This window comes from Diabrotica virgifera, chromosome 9, assembly GCF_917563875.1.
Source record: "Diabrotica virgifera virgifera chromosome 9, PGI_DIABVI_V3a".
Classification (NCBI taxonomy): Eukaryota; Metazoa; Arthropoda; class Insecta; order Coleoptera; family Chrysomelidae; genus Diabrotica; species Diabrotica virgifera.
The window spans coordinates 74,831,286-74,843,086 of NC_065451.1; positions in this window are offsets into that span (position 1 = coordinate 74,831,286).

Here is an 11,801-nt window from a genome sequence, read left to right on the forward strand (position 1 = left end):
CTGAGTCGAGACGCCCTTCAGAGACCCTTATGAAAATGAGCATACTAAATTATTGTTTCTAATCTTCAGCAGGGGACGTTAAAATAAAAACCTTTTATCGCCAAGCGTCACTAAAGTAATTCATTATTGTACGCATTTGACCTCATTTGCGGCAGTAAAGTAACACTTTATTGTACTGAAAGAAGAATTTTACTTTACCTGCCGCGATTAATCAAATTAACTGAGATTGAATGTAAGCGGTCGATGGCAGTAATCGATTATTTATTTGAGTGAACTACAAATTTATTTACTTTAATGATTAAAAATATTGTACAAAATTTACGTTATTAACTTATAACTTATTACATTTATGTCAGAAAGTGAAAATCTGTAGTATCTTGCAATTATATTCATAAAACATAAATCGAAACTTTACAGAATTACTAATTAGGTACTTATTCAATATTGATTACTTGAACAACTATCGATTAAACATCGAAATCGGCCATCATGCAAAAGCATTCTGTCATCGTCATTACTGTCATACGAAATTTTTATTTCGTCTAAAATTAATAAAATTCTTAAATCTTTTAAGTTTTGTATTAATGCAAATATATTATGAAATGGTGTTTTTGTTAATTCGAACATATACAGCGTGTTTCATTAATAATTGTCCATATAGTAACTGGAGAGACCTTAGCACAAAACACGAAGATTTAACCTAAAACACATAAATAAAATGTGGTTACTTACTTAGTTACAGGGTGTTTTATCTAAAAATTTAAAAATTATTTTTGCTCAGCATTTTAAAACTATTCGACGTATCCTTTTCATACGTGGCAAAAAGTATAGATACTACACAAACTACTAAATTGTGTTAAACAAACGTTTCTGTCTATTACCAGAGGCGTACGACGGGAGAAAGTGAATGGTTGACCCTTTACAAATTCTGCGCCACTGGCGGAATTGCTATTTTAGTTCAATTTTTGGATTCTCCAATACTTTCTATAAAAATAATATACTCTTCATTCGTAACGATAAAGTTTAGTTTTCGAGATCTTTGAAGTTAAAAATGAAACGACACGGTTATTTTGATTAATATATTGTGTCGCTTCCTTTTAATTTCAAATATCTCGAAAACTAATCATTTTATCGTTATGAATGAACAGTATTTTATTTACATATGTATTGAAAAATCAAAAAATTACACTAAAATAGCAATTTCGTCAGTGGCGTAGAATTTGGGAAGGGTAAACCAGCCACTATCCCCTGTCGTACGCCTCTGGTAGTAGCTAGAAACGTTTATTAATCTTAATTTTGTAGGGTGTACAGTACCTACACTTTCTGCCAAGTATGATAAGGATACGCCAAATAGTTTTAAAGTACTGGGTACAAATAATTTTTAAATTTTAATCATATGAATCATATCCATATCATAAATTAATCAAAATAACTGTGCCGTTTCATTTTAACTTCAAATATCTCGAAAACTAATGACTTTATCGTTACCAGTAAGAAGTATATTATTTACGTAAAAAGTATTGGAGAATCTAAAAATGGCACTAAAATAGTAATTTCTCCAGTGGCGTTGAATTTGAGAAGGGTCAACCATTCACTATCCCCTGTCGTACGCCTCTGGTAGTAGCTAGAAACATTTGTTTATCATAATTTAATAGGGTGTATAGTAGTCGCACTTTCTGCCAAGGATGAACAGGATACGTCGAATATTTTTAAAATGCTGAGCAAAAGAAGTTTTTAAATTTTTAAATAAAACACCCTGTAACTCGGTAAGTAACCACATTTTATTTAAGTGTTTTAGGTTAAATCTTCGTATTTTGTGCTAAGGTTTCTCCAGTTACTCTACGGACAATTATTAATGAAACACCCTTATAGAACGGTGACAGAAAATAATCATAATTTGTTATCAAATATATTTATTTAGATTTTCTACTATTCATCAAGGGAAAAGCAACTGAGCTGCGGAAGGTTACACTTCATAAATAATAACGTAACTATTAAGGGTATTTTTAATTTTTGATATTTTATTTTAAGTGCTAAAATTGGTTTAATATTTAAATAAAAATACGATTAAACTGTTTAAAATATATTTATTTCCAATATTTCGTTTAAATTATAATAATAGAAGTATAACGTCTTACGTGCGTACCAGGTACACACACTCTTTTTTCATTAGGATGTAATTAAGTAAGTGTTAAGGCTTTTTATGATTGGCGATAAAATTTTGTATGCACCACGTCAGTAAAGACTCTTTATCAAACTCGTCTGTTATTCGCCTCGCTCGCCTAGGCTCGCTCTGCTCATAATATCAGACTCGTTCGATAAAGAGTAACTTTACTGACTTGGTACATAAATAACTATTATTGTTAAAAGAACAACAAATATATTTATTATGTTCCGTTCGTGTTCGGGAACGATTAACTTGAATTAAAATAAGTGTAAAAACAACAACTTGGTCAATAATATATTTATTTGTGTTGGTAAATTAGCGTGAATATTGCTCAAAAGAGGGTTTGCTATTCTTTGCGAGTGTGGTGGTGTGTCCGCGCCGGGTGGTTGCTGTGACTACACTGACAAAAAAAAACACATGTCTGTGGTCTTATGTTGAAGACTAATTTATCGACATAAAGAGGCTGGTCCTTTATCTGATGTTTTAAAAGCTGAAAACATTTCTGTCAAGAAGCGTTCTCGAATGCATTCAAAAAGTGATTCATTGACATAAGGTCTGATAAGGTTTAATATTTAATGGGGAATTTTTAAACTGAGACTGAACAGGCCATTACCATTTGGTTTCGTATAGAAAGAATTTTGAATTTTAAATGACCCATATTATTTTCGTTTAGAAAAGAAAGTTAATATTTAAAATTAGCAATTAAAAAAATAACAAATGAAGCGTGTCGCTATAATTATTATAATATTTGCTCGAAGACACCGTTGCTCAGTCCTCTTAGATTATGGGCGGGGTCATTCATAAAAGCGAGAGTTTACCCCTTTTCGGGGGTGAAAAAAGAAACCTTTATATGTTAAAAAATATGTCCGAAAGTGGATAAACTGATTAATTCTAAGCAACTTTTGTTCTATACAGTTTTTCACTAAGTCAATACTTTTCGAGTTATTTGCGAGTGAATATGTTCATTTTTCAACAAAAAAAACCACGTTTTTGGTGGTTTTATAAACAATTTTGAACTGACGAAACTTACAAATCATATACATATAACATAAGTAAAGCAATTTGTGAAGCGGTAACGATTAATTTCATTTGAGATGCTAATTAGGGGGTGATTTTCCTGTTTTTTTTTACAAAAAAAAAATGGAATCAACTTTATTTTGAGCGTAACTTGCTTATTTTTGATACTAGATGCCTACTTTTTCAAAAAAACAAGAATAACATTTTTTTCAAAGCTTTAAAAAAGTTTGAATGAGTTTTTCTTAAAAAGTGCTTCATTTTTTGGTTATTTTATGTTGAAATATCCGATTTGGAATTTGACGAATATGAAGCTGTTGTTCATTATTAGCTACAACTCCGATTTATCTGGGTCTACGGATCTCACACATACACCATTTTTTTCACTTTTTTATAGTGTACATTTTTGCTAGGAAATTATTTTTTGAAAAATTACTTAGTTTTTGAGTTATTTGCGAAAAGCCGTCTAAAAACGTGGATTTTGTTTTTGTGTTTGTGCCCACATCGGCACAATATCATTTGTTTTTTTGACATGTTAGCTAGGTGTATGCCAAATTTCATGTCAATCCAAGTGTTTTTTTTAATTTAGAGCAAAAACCGTGAGTAAACGTACTATAAACCGTTATTGTAGCAATAATTTATTAATAACAAAGTCGGAACGTGGTTTAAGCTATCACGACTAGTGGCAATCTATTTAACGTATAAAAATACTATGAAAGAGACTATAAACTTGCTGTAGATCGCGCATTATTTCCAGCTTTTCGGCGAATAAACAATTATTCTGTTATTAACCAAATAAGAACATATTTTGGGTAATCGCGACTAGTAGCATTCGATACAGCGACCAAAAATACACCAGAGAAGACCTTAACACTATCAATTTATTTACAGGGCTTCTAATAATTCCTGACCTACCTAATTTTACCATAATTTGTTAATAACAATTAAAAGCACCATATTTGGGCTTCCAGACCATCTCCATTGGATTCAGCGACCCAAAAAACCTATAATACCACCACCATCAAATCACGGCGAGCTAGAATTTCCCACGGGACCTCCTATGTTGCGACTAGACTTATGTAGATGTATTGTAGTGGATAGTCTATTTCTGTACCTGCTTCTGTAACGTTCGGTATTTTTTTTTTCAGTTTCATGTTTGTTAAATGAGACCACGGTATTCCGATACTTTTGCATTGCATTGCATACTATTTGCGTTTCTCATTCAACCAATTTTTCTTTGTTACTCTTTTTTTGGATGTACATATTTTACTTGTATTATTTTATCTTCTCCGGAGCCCGTTAATATTTTTTTACTAACTACTAACCTATAGATAGACCATGCTGTATCAGTGGTATATTTATTAAACGCGGATATATAGGCGTCGATTATTATTTTTAGATAGTCCGTTACATTTAACGCACAAATTAAACCCGTTCAATATTTATTTATGCGTAGCGATCGATAAGAAAATTTGATCTAATTTGTTTCGATTAAATGCTTTTCAATTGATTTCATCAAGGTTGTTCCTATTAGTTCTAAATATCGGAATAATCGATCTAAAAGATTTGTACCCGATTTGGTAAGACAACATTATGATTGATAACGTAAATTAGGATACGAATACCAACAGAGATGGTGGATTTGAATCGTTTTCGAGATCCGATTTTAGAGATCCTGGTCACGAATATCTGTGTTGGAAACATAATTCAGCATGTCAATAAATTATTAAATAACAAATTCATAAATCAGCTTGTAGGCTTGTACTACTCACAGTATTTTCGTTTTTATTTTATTTTATGAAACTTGCGAAAACTTTGAAAACTGTTTATGCAAGTAGATACTCTAGTCTTTATTACGAAATATTTAACTCTTACTACGCTGATGAGTAGAAAGTACGTAAAACATTCGTTTATATTGAAAATTATACAAACAATTGGATTCACTTTGACAGACGATCGAGAAAGGTAATATTTAAAAAAAAATTTCTATATTGAGGCCCTACCTTTCTCTGGCATATCCATAACTGCCTGCCCCTTTCACGAAAATCACTTGAGTTATAAAAATAAAAAAAAATACCAAATCTTACAAAAAATGTAGACAAATCTCAACTAAACGAAGCGAGAACTTGTTCCGAAGTGGATGCTGTAAAATTTGTTAACTAGTAACGCTAGTTGAGATGGGCTGGTGTCAGATGACGTCACATGTCACCTGATTTAGGGACAAAAATCGGCCCAAAAGACCAGAGTCTTAGTTAAGTTCGATATCGTCAACAAATACTTTATCCTGAATATCCGATTATAGCACCTCATACGTTAATGCTATGCTTGGAAAAGTCGTGAAGATTCAGGATCAGGAACCAAATATATTATGGCTTAACTAGTATTCAACGGAAATGATCTAGTCCAAACGGTCATATCATGTCCGGATTATATTCTTCTCATAAAGTATGCTCTGTAGTCCATTCACTTCAAACTTGCAGTACACACCTGAGTGCATTCTCACCTAGGTGTGGATTATTTTTTTCTCGACCAGGATCATTTTTGAGATAGTAGATGAAATGGCAAAGAATTCAGCAACTTTAAATGAAATAGTAGATTTAACAATCCCCAGCGATTACATTCCTCTCTCCTCAGTCGTTTCCTCATTACTGAGTGTCGTGATTCCCTATAATACGAGCAACTATCTCTTTCCATCGGCTTCTGTCCTGAGCTTCCCTCATGGATTCAGAGAATGTTTTTCCACTGGCTTTCTGTACTTGATCCGTCCATCGAGTAGGTGAGCGACCTCTACTTCTGCGCCCTTCAACGTTACCCGAAATTATAAGTCTCTCAAGATTATCATTACTTCTTCTTGCAATATGGCCGAAAAATTTTAAGACGGTGGAGAGGTAAATAGAGGAAAGTCGAGTCTGAATATTAAGCTCTTGGAGGATTGAGTGATTTGTTCTGTGTTCCGTCCATGAGATCCGAAGCATTCTTCTCCAGCACCACATTTCAAAGGCGTCAATCCTTTTTCTGTCGTCCGATTTCATTGTCCATGTTTCGGATCCGTAATTAAATATGGGAAAAATTAAGGCACGTACTAATCTTATTTTGGTGTTCTTCGACAAGGAGCGATCTTTCCAGATTTTCGATAATCGACTCATAGCGTTTTTGACCATGCCTATTCTCCTACGTATTTCTGTTTCACAAGATCCTGTATTACTGATGTAGGATCCTAGATAATTGAACTCGTTAACCACTTCAAACTGGTCTAAGGCTCCTGTTGTCTGAAGTGAATTTGAATAATCTGGATTACATTCCAGAATTGCATAAAAAATTAAGAAAGAAATGGGAAACTATTTGGCTCAAGTTTTTACAAACTTCGAGGAATCCATACATTTACATATACCCACAACTTCCGCAAAATATCCCACATATATTTGATTATCACGTTACTCGATTTTATTCGACATCCCTAAGTCGCTTAAGATTAAACCATGGCAATTTTCCTGCACATTTAGCTAAAATAGGAATGCGTATCAACTCTCTCTGTTCATGTGATAACTACTCTACTGCAGATTTAAATCATGTAATCTTTAATTGTGAACTTAGTAAATACCATACGAAAGCACTATTTGCTAGACTTCAGGAGCAGAATGTAAGTTTACCGCTGAATATTTCACACCTACTAAGCTTCAACACCAAAACTATTAATGATATTATCATACAATTTCCTAAAGATCCACATGGAAAAAGTTTTCCTGTAGTTGGCTGTATACCATGTGATACAAAAAACAGTAAATCCTGTATAAAAGGTATATTTAAAAAACCCTCAAAAGGGCCACATCAAATTCACATAACTAGTTTTCGACTGGTTTACCAGTCATCATGAGTACTTACGTGCAATGTACATGCTAACCACCAAGATAGTATTATACAAAAATATGTGGGTCAAAGCCCAGTAAAAGTAGTCCGTCAAGGAAACATAGGTAGCATTTTATACCTATGTTTCCTTGACGGACTACTTTTATTGGGCTTTGACCCACATATTTTTGTATAATACTATCTTGGTGGTTAGCATATACATTGCACGTAAGCACTGATGATGACTGGTAAACCAGTCGAAAACTAGTTATGTGAATTTGATGTGGCCCTTTTGAGGGTTTTTTAAATATACCTTTTATACAGGATTTACTGTTTTTTTTTAATTTCTTAAAGATTCTAAAATAAAAATTTAATATGACATCTTCGATCTTCAACTTTCAAATATATGTGACAAAAAGTTTATCTAATGCCATCCCCTCTTTGTGAACACACACAGGATCATTTTTAATTTCGGTCTTTAACCATCGAGTTGTAAGATCCGCGACTCATCTAAAACGATACGATGTTAAGAATCGAATCAGCGGTTTCAAAGTCCGACTCACTGATCCGGATGAGGTCAGTTTCCCCCATCACTAATAAAGTAATAAAAATTAAGAGTTCAAAAAGAAATATATGCGTGGACCACCAATGGTTTCATATCTTGATTTGTTTTAGATCAAATATGTTTTGTTTTAATAAGAGTAATGAGGTCGAATCCATTAGATTGGAAAGATATCTAACGATATCTAACGATAACTACGTGATTACGTTATTGCATGTACGCATGTGTTATTATTTGTTGCCGCACAGGATTTTTCATTTATAAAATTTGTGCTTTTTATGTAATGTTCTTAAAAAGTGTAGTGTTTGATGGTGAGGTTAAAAAATCACTATAGGGCAAATTAGAATAATAAAGAGATCAGGAAAAAATTGATTCAAGTCGAAGAACAGATTAAAAACGAAAAAATATTGGAATAGCTGAAATTATATTAATTATCCTCCAAACTTATGTTATACACTCACCGGCACAAAATTCCGCCACTCAAAATTTTTGATTAAGTTTGAAAATCTATAACTATTAGTTGTGGGTACTCCGATTTTTAAGATTCTTGCATCAGTTTGTAGGTATTCTTTTTCTCATAGACATCTTTCGGTGCGTCACCGTTTTTCGATTTCTTTGTAATGCATTAAATTGTATGTGACAGAAAAAAGGCACGTCGGTGATTACAGACATTTATAACATTTATTCTAGTTCGTCGATAGATGGCGCTATAATCGAAAAAAATTATTTACGTATTATATAATATATCTACGAATATAATCTGTACGATTTATAAGACTATACATATCAAAGAAAATACCATTTTATAAATGCAATAAACACAATTGATTTGTTTTTATGCCAAATTGCAAATAAAATGTGACAACTGTCAGATTTAACTAAAATGTCATGTTAGAATAAATGTGTATTATCACGGACTTACCTTTTTTCTATTATTTGTGACGCAGTGAAAAATGCTCATGAAAAGGACAATGCATGTGTATTGATGTCGTTTGTAATTATTCCGGTTACAAATTTTTTTTGCTTACATGACAATATACGGGGGTGAATGGAAGCGTTGTTTTTTCTCCTAATTTTAAAAAATTCTGTGGAAAAATTGGAGGGCTGATTTTGTTTCATACTCATTTTGTATTATCCTGAAGGTATTACTAAGGTTTTGTTTTTGAATTATCGAAATATTTCTTTTCTTGTAAGAGCTGTAATAAAAACACTGCTTTGAAGGTTTATTTAATTAAAAATATCAAACGCACTAAAATTAACAAAACAAAACAAAATTAACAACAAAACAAAACAATTCAATAGCACCTCTTGCAGCAACGACTGCTCGCAATCTGTTTAGCATCGAATAAAGATGTGTTATCCTTGCCTGGGGAATAGCCCGATATTCCTCTATCAGGGCCATAACGGTACCAAATTTTCTGGAGGCCTAGGATGACGGCAAATATCTCTTTTAATTCATCCCATAAATGCTCAATAGGATTGAGATTAGTGTTGCATGCGGGCCATTCTAATCTTATCAATCCAACGTCATTTTATGAGTCCAGTGTTTTTATTTACAAAAAAAAGAATGTGTACTTTGTACGCACGTAAGAAGTTATACTTCTATTATATAATTTCAAAGAAATAAATATACTTAACAGGTTATTTGTATTTTATTTAAATATTAAACTAACTTTCTTACCTACCACTTTTAAAATTTTTTTATTAAAACGATACCAAAAATTAAAAAAAAAAAAAAGAATGTGTGTACTTTGTACGCACGTAAGAAGTTATACTTCTATTATATGATTATAAACGAAATTAATATACTTTTTATTTATATTTGATTTAAATATTAAACTAATTTATACTTACTACTTCTCAAACATTTTTATTAAAACAGTGCCAAAAATTAAAATAATAAAAGATTAAAACACACACAAACACATTAAAAATGCCACAAATGATTTCTGAACATTAATTGTCAGAAATTTTTTTAACTAAATACGTATTTTCTGAATATAAAATTATATAATAAATATACTTACAATCATAAAATGTATAAAAAAATAAAAAAATAAAAGTTTCTACTGGGATTCGAACCAACTTACCAGCGCGGCTGGTATTGGCGTTGTATTGGGTTCACTCGCATTAAACGCTTCGCAACGGAGACAGTGTGTCATTATGTGCGGAGATCGACTAACTAAACGGATTAAACTTTTGACATTTTTGAATTATGTAAATCAAATTATTTTGATTTTGAATTGAAATGATTTAGAATTGAGAAAATACAACAAAACATAGAGTAAGAAAACAATATATTAGGTGAATATTGATAGAAATTTTGATGGTAATCAAATTATGTAAATAAAAGTATTACATACTATGTATTTTGGTAGGTTCAAATAGGTAGGTACCTATGATACATTTACAATTATTACGTACCTGTTGCTTTAAAAACTATTTAAAAATCACTACAATTATAAACTTTTTTGTTTCTGTCCTCACAACAATACAACTAATATATTATACATTTGTTTACCTTCATATTGAACAATTATTTATTATTGACAGATCATTTCAACACCCAATCAGAGCCCGTATAACGACTAATAAATTTCGCAATCACTTGCATCGTGCAAAGTGGCTATGTTCAAATATCATAACAAAATTTGATCAACTATTTTTAAAACACTTACCAGTGTAAGATTCTTTAGCTTTGAATAAGCGAGATCGTAGATCGTCCCGGTTGATTGTTGTTATCCACAGTTCTCTACGCCTTCGAGCTAATAGGTTTTTTATCAGTAATTTTGCGGCACTCATACTAGTCACAGTTTGATGGGCTTTCACATTGGCATGCAACAATCATCTTTTCTATGTTAATAAGTCCAAAAATATAATATGAAAACTATTTAAAAAGGCAGTATAACCATTAACTAACTTTTTGTTTGTTGTTTCTCTTCCTACAAATTTTAAAACGCAACAACCATACATAACCAAACGACAGTCCCACAGCTGTGCCACAGCTGCCATATTGGATAATTTTTGTCATGTCATTTGAACATCCAATCAGAACAAAGTTGTAATGCGACTGCGCCGGGATCAAAGGTTTTAATCCTATTAAAATTCACCCTCATATCGCGCGTAAAGAAGTATAACTTCAAAAAAAATATGAATCGTCCGGGATTTGAACCCGGGACCTCTCGATCTTCGGTCACACGCTCTCCCACTGAGCTATATTCCCTTCGCTTTGACAGGTTACACGATTTCTCATACATACTGACAAATTTAATAGACCAAGTGAAGTATACAAAAATACTTTAAATATACATACTTACTATTATTATATAATATTTTATTCCCGAGTAAGACAAATCCAAAAACACAAAAATTATAATAAATAATACATTTACTAAAAACACTAATATTATATCCTTTTAATGACTTATTTGCGCTGACAGCGCTGATACATACATATCTTGAAAGATTAGCAACGAACTACATACTGTCTGTGTGCGCATGCGCCCGGTATTATAAAATTTCACTCTCGATCGTAAAGAAGTATAACTTCAAAAATTGTACAGCTCCTACAAGAAAAGAAATATTCGAATAATTCAAAAAACAAAATTTTAGTGATGCCTCCGGAATAATATGACAGGACTATGAAACCAAATTAGCTATTTCATTTTTCCACAGAATTTTTTAAAGTTAGGAGACAATACAACGCTTTCATTCACCCCTGTATAATGCGATGCAAGCAAATTTTTTTTGTTACCGGAATAATACCAAATGATATCAATACATGTATGTACCTACAAACTGGTGCAAGAATCTTGAAAATCGGAGCACAAATAATAAAGTTATAAATTGTCAAACTTAATCAACAAATTTTGGGTGGCGGAATTTTGTGCCGGTGAGTGTATAATATATCCTCTCGTCTTCGGTTCCAAATCTCGATTCATCCCCATCTCGATTTCAAACAAATGCCGCCCTGAGTTTGAAAAAATTTATGTCACTAACATGAGCTTTTTAAAGCTGGCCCATTAAAGCACAAGAAAAGTAAATTTAGGAGGGGAGGATTATACCCAACCCCGGATGCAATGTTTCTTTGATACATTTTTAGCAGAATAAGTAATTATTACTCTATTCAGTTTACTGCTATTACTGCTTAATTCGAAATTTTTAGATAACGAGTCCGCAGTCTTAACGACTCCTTTGACAGTATGTATATAA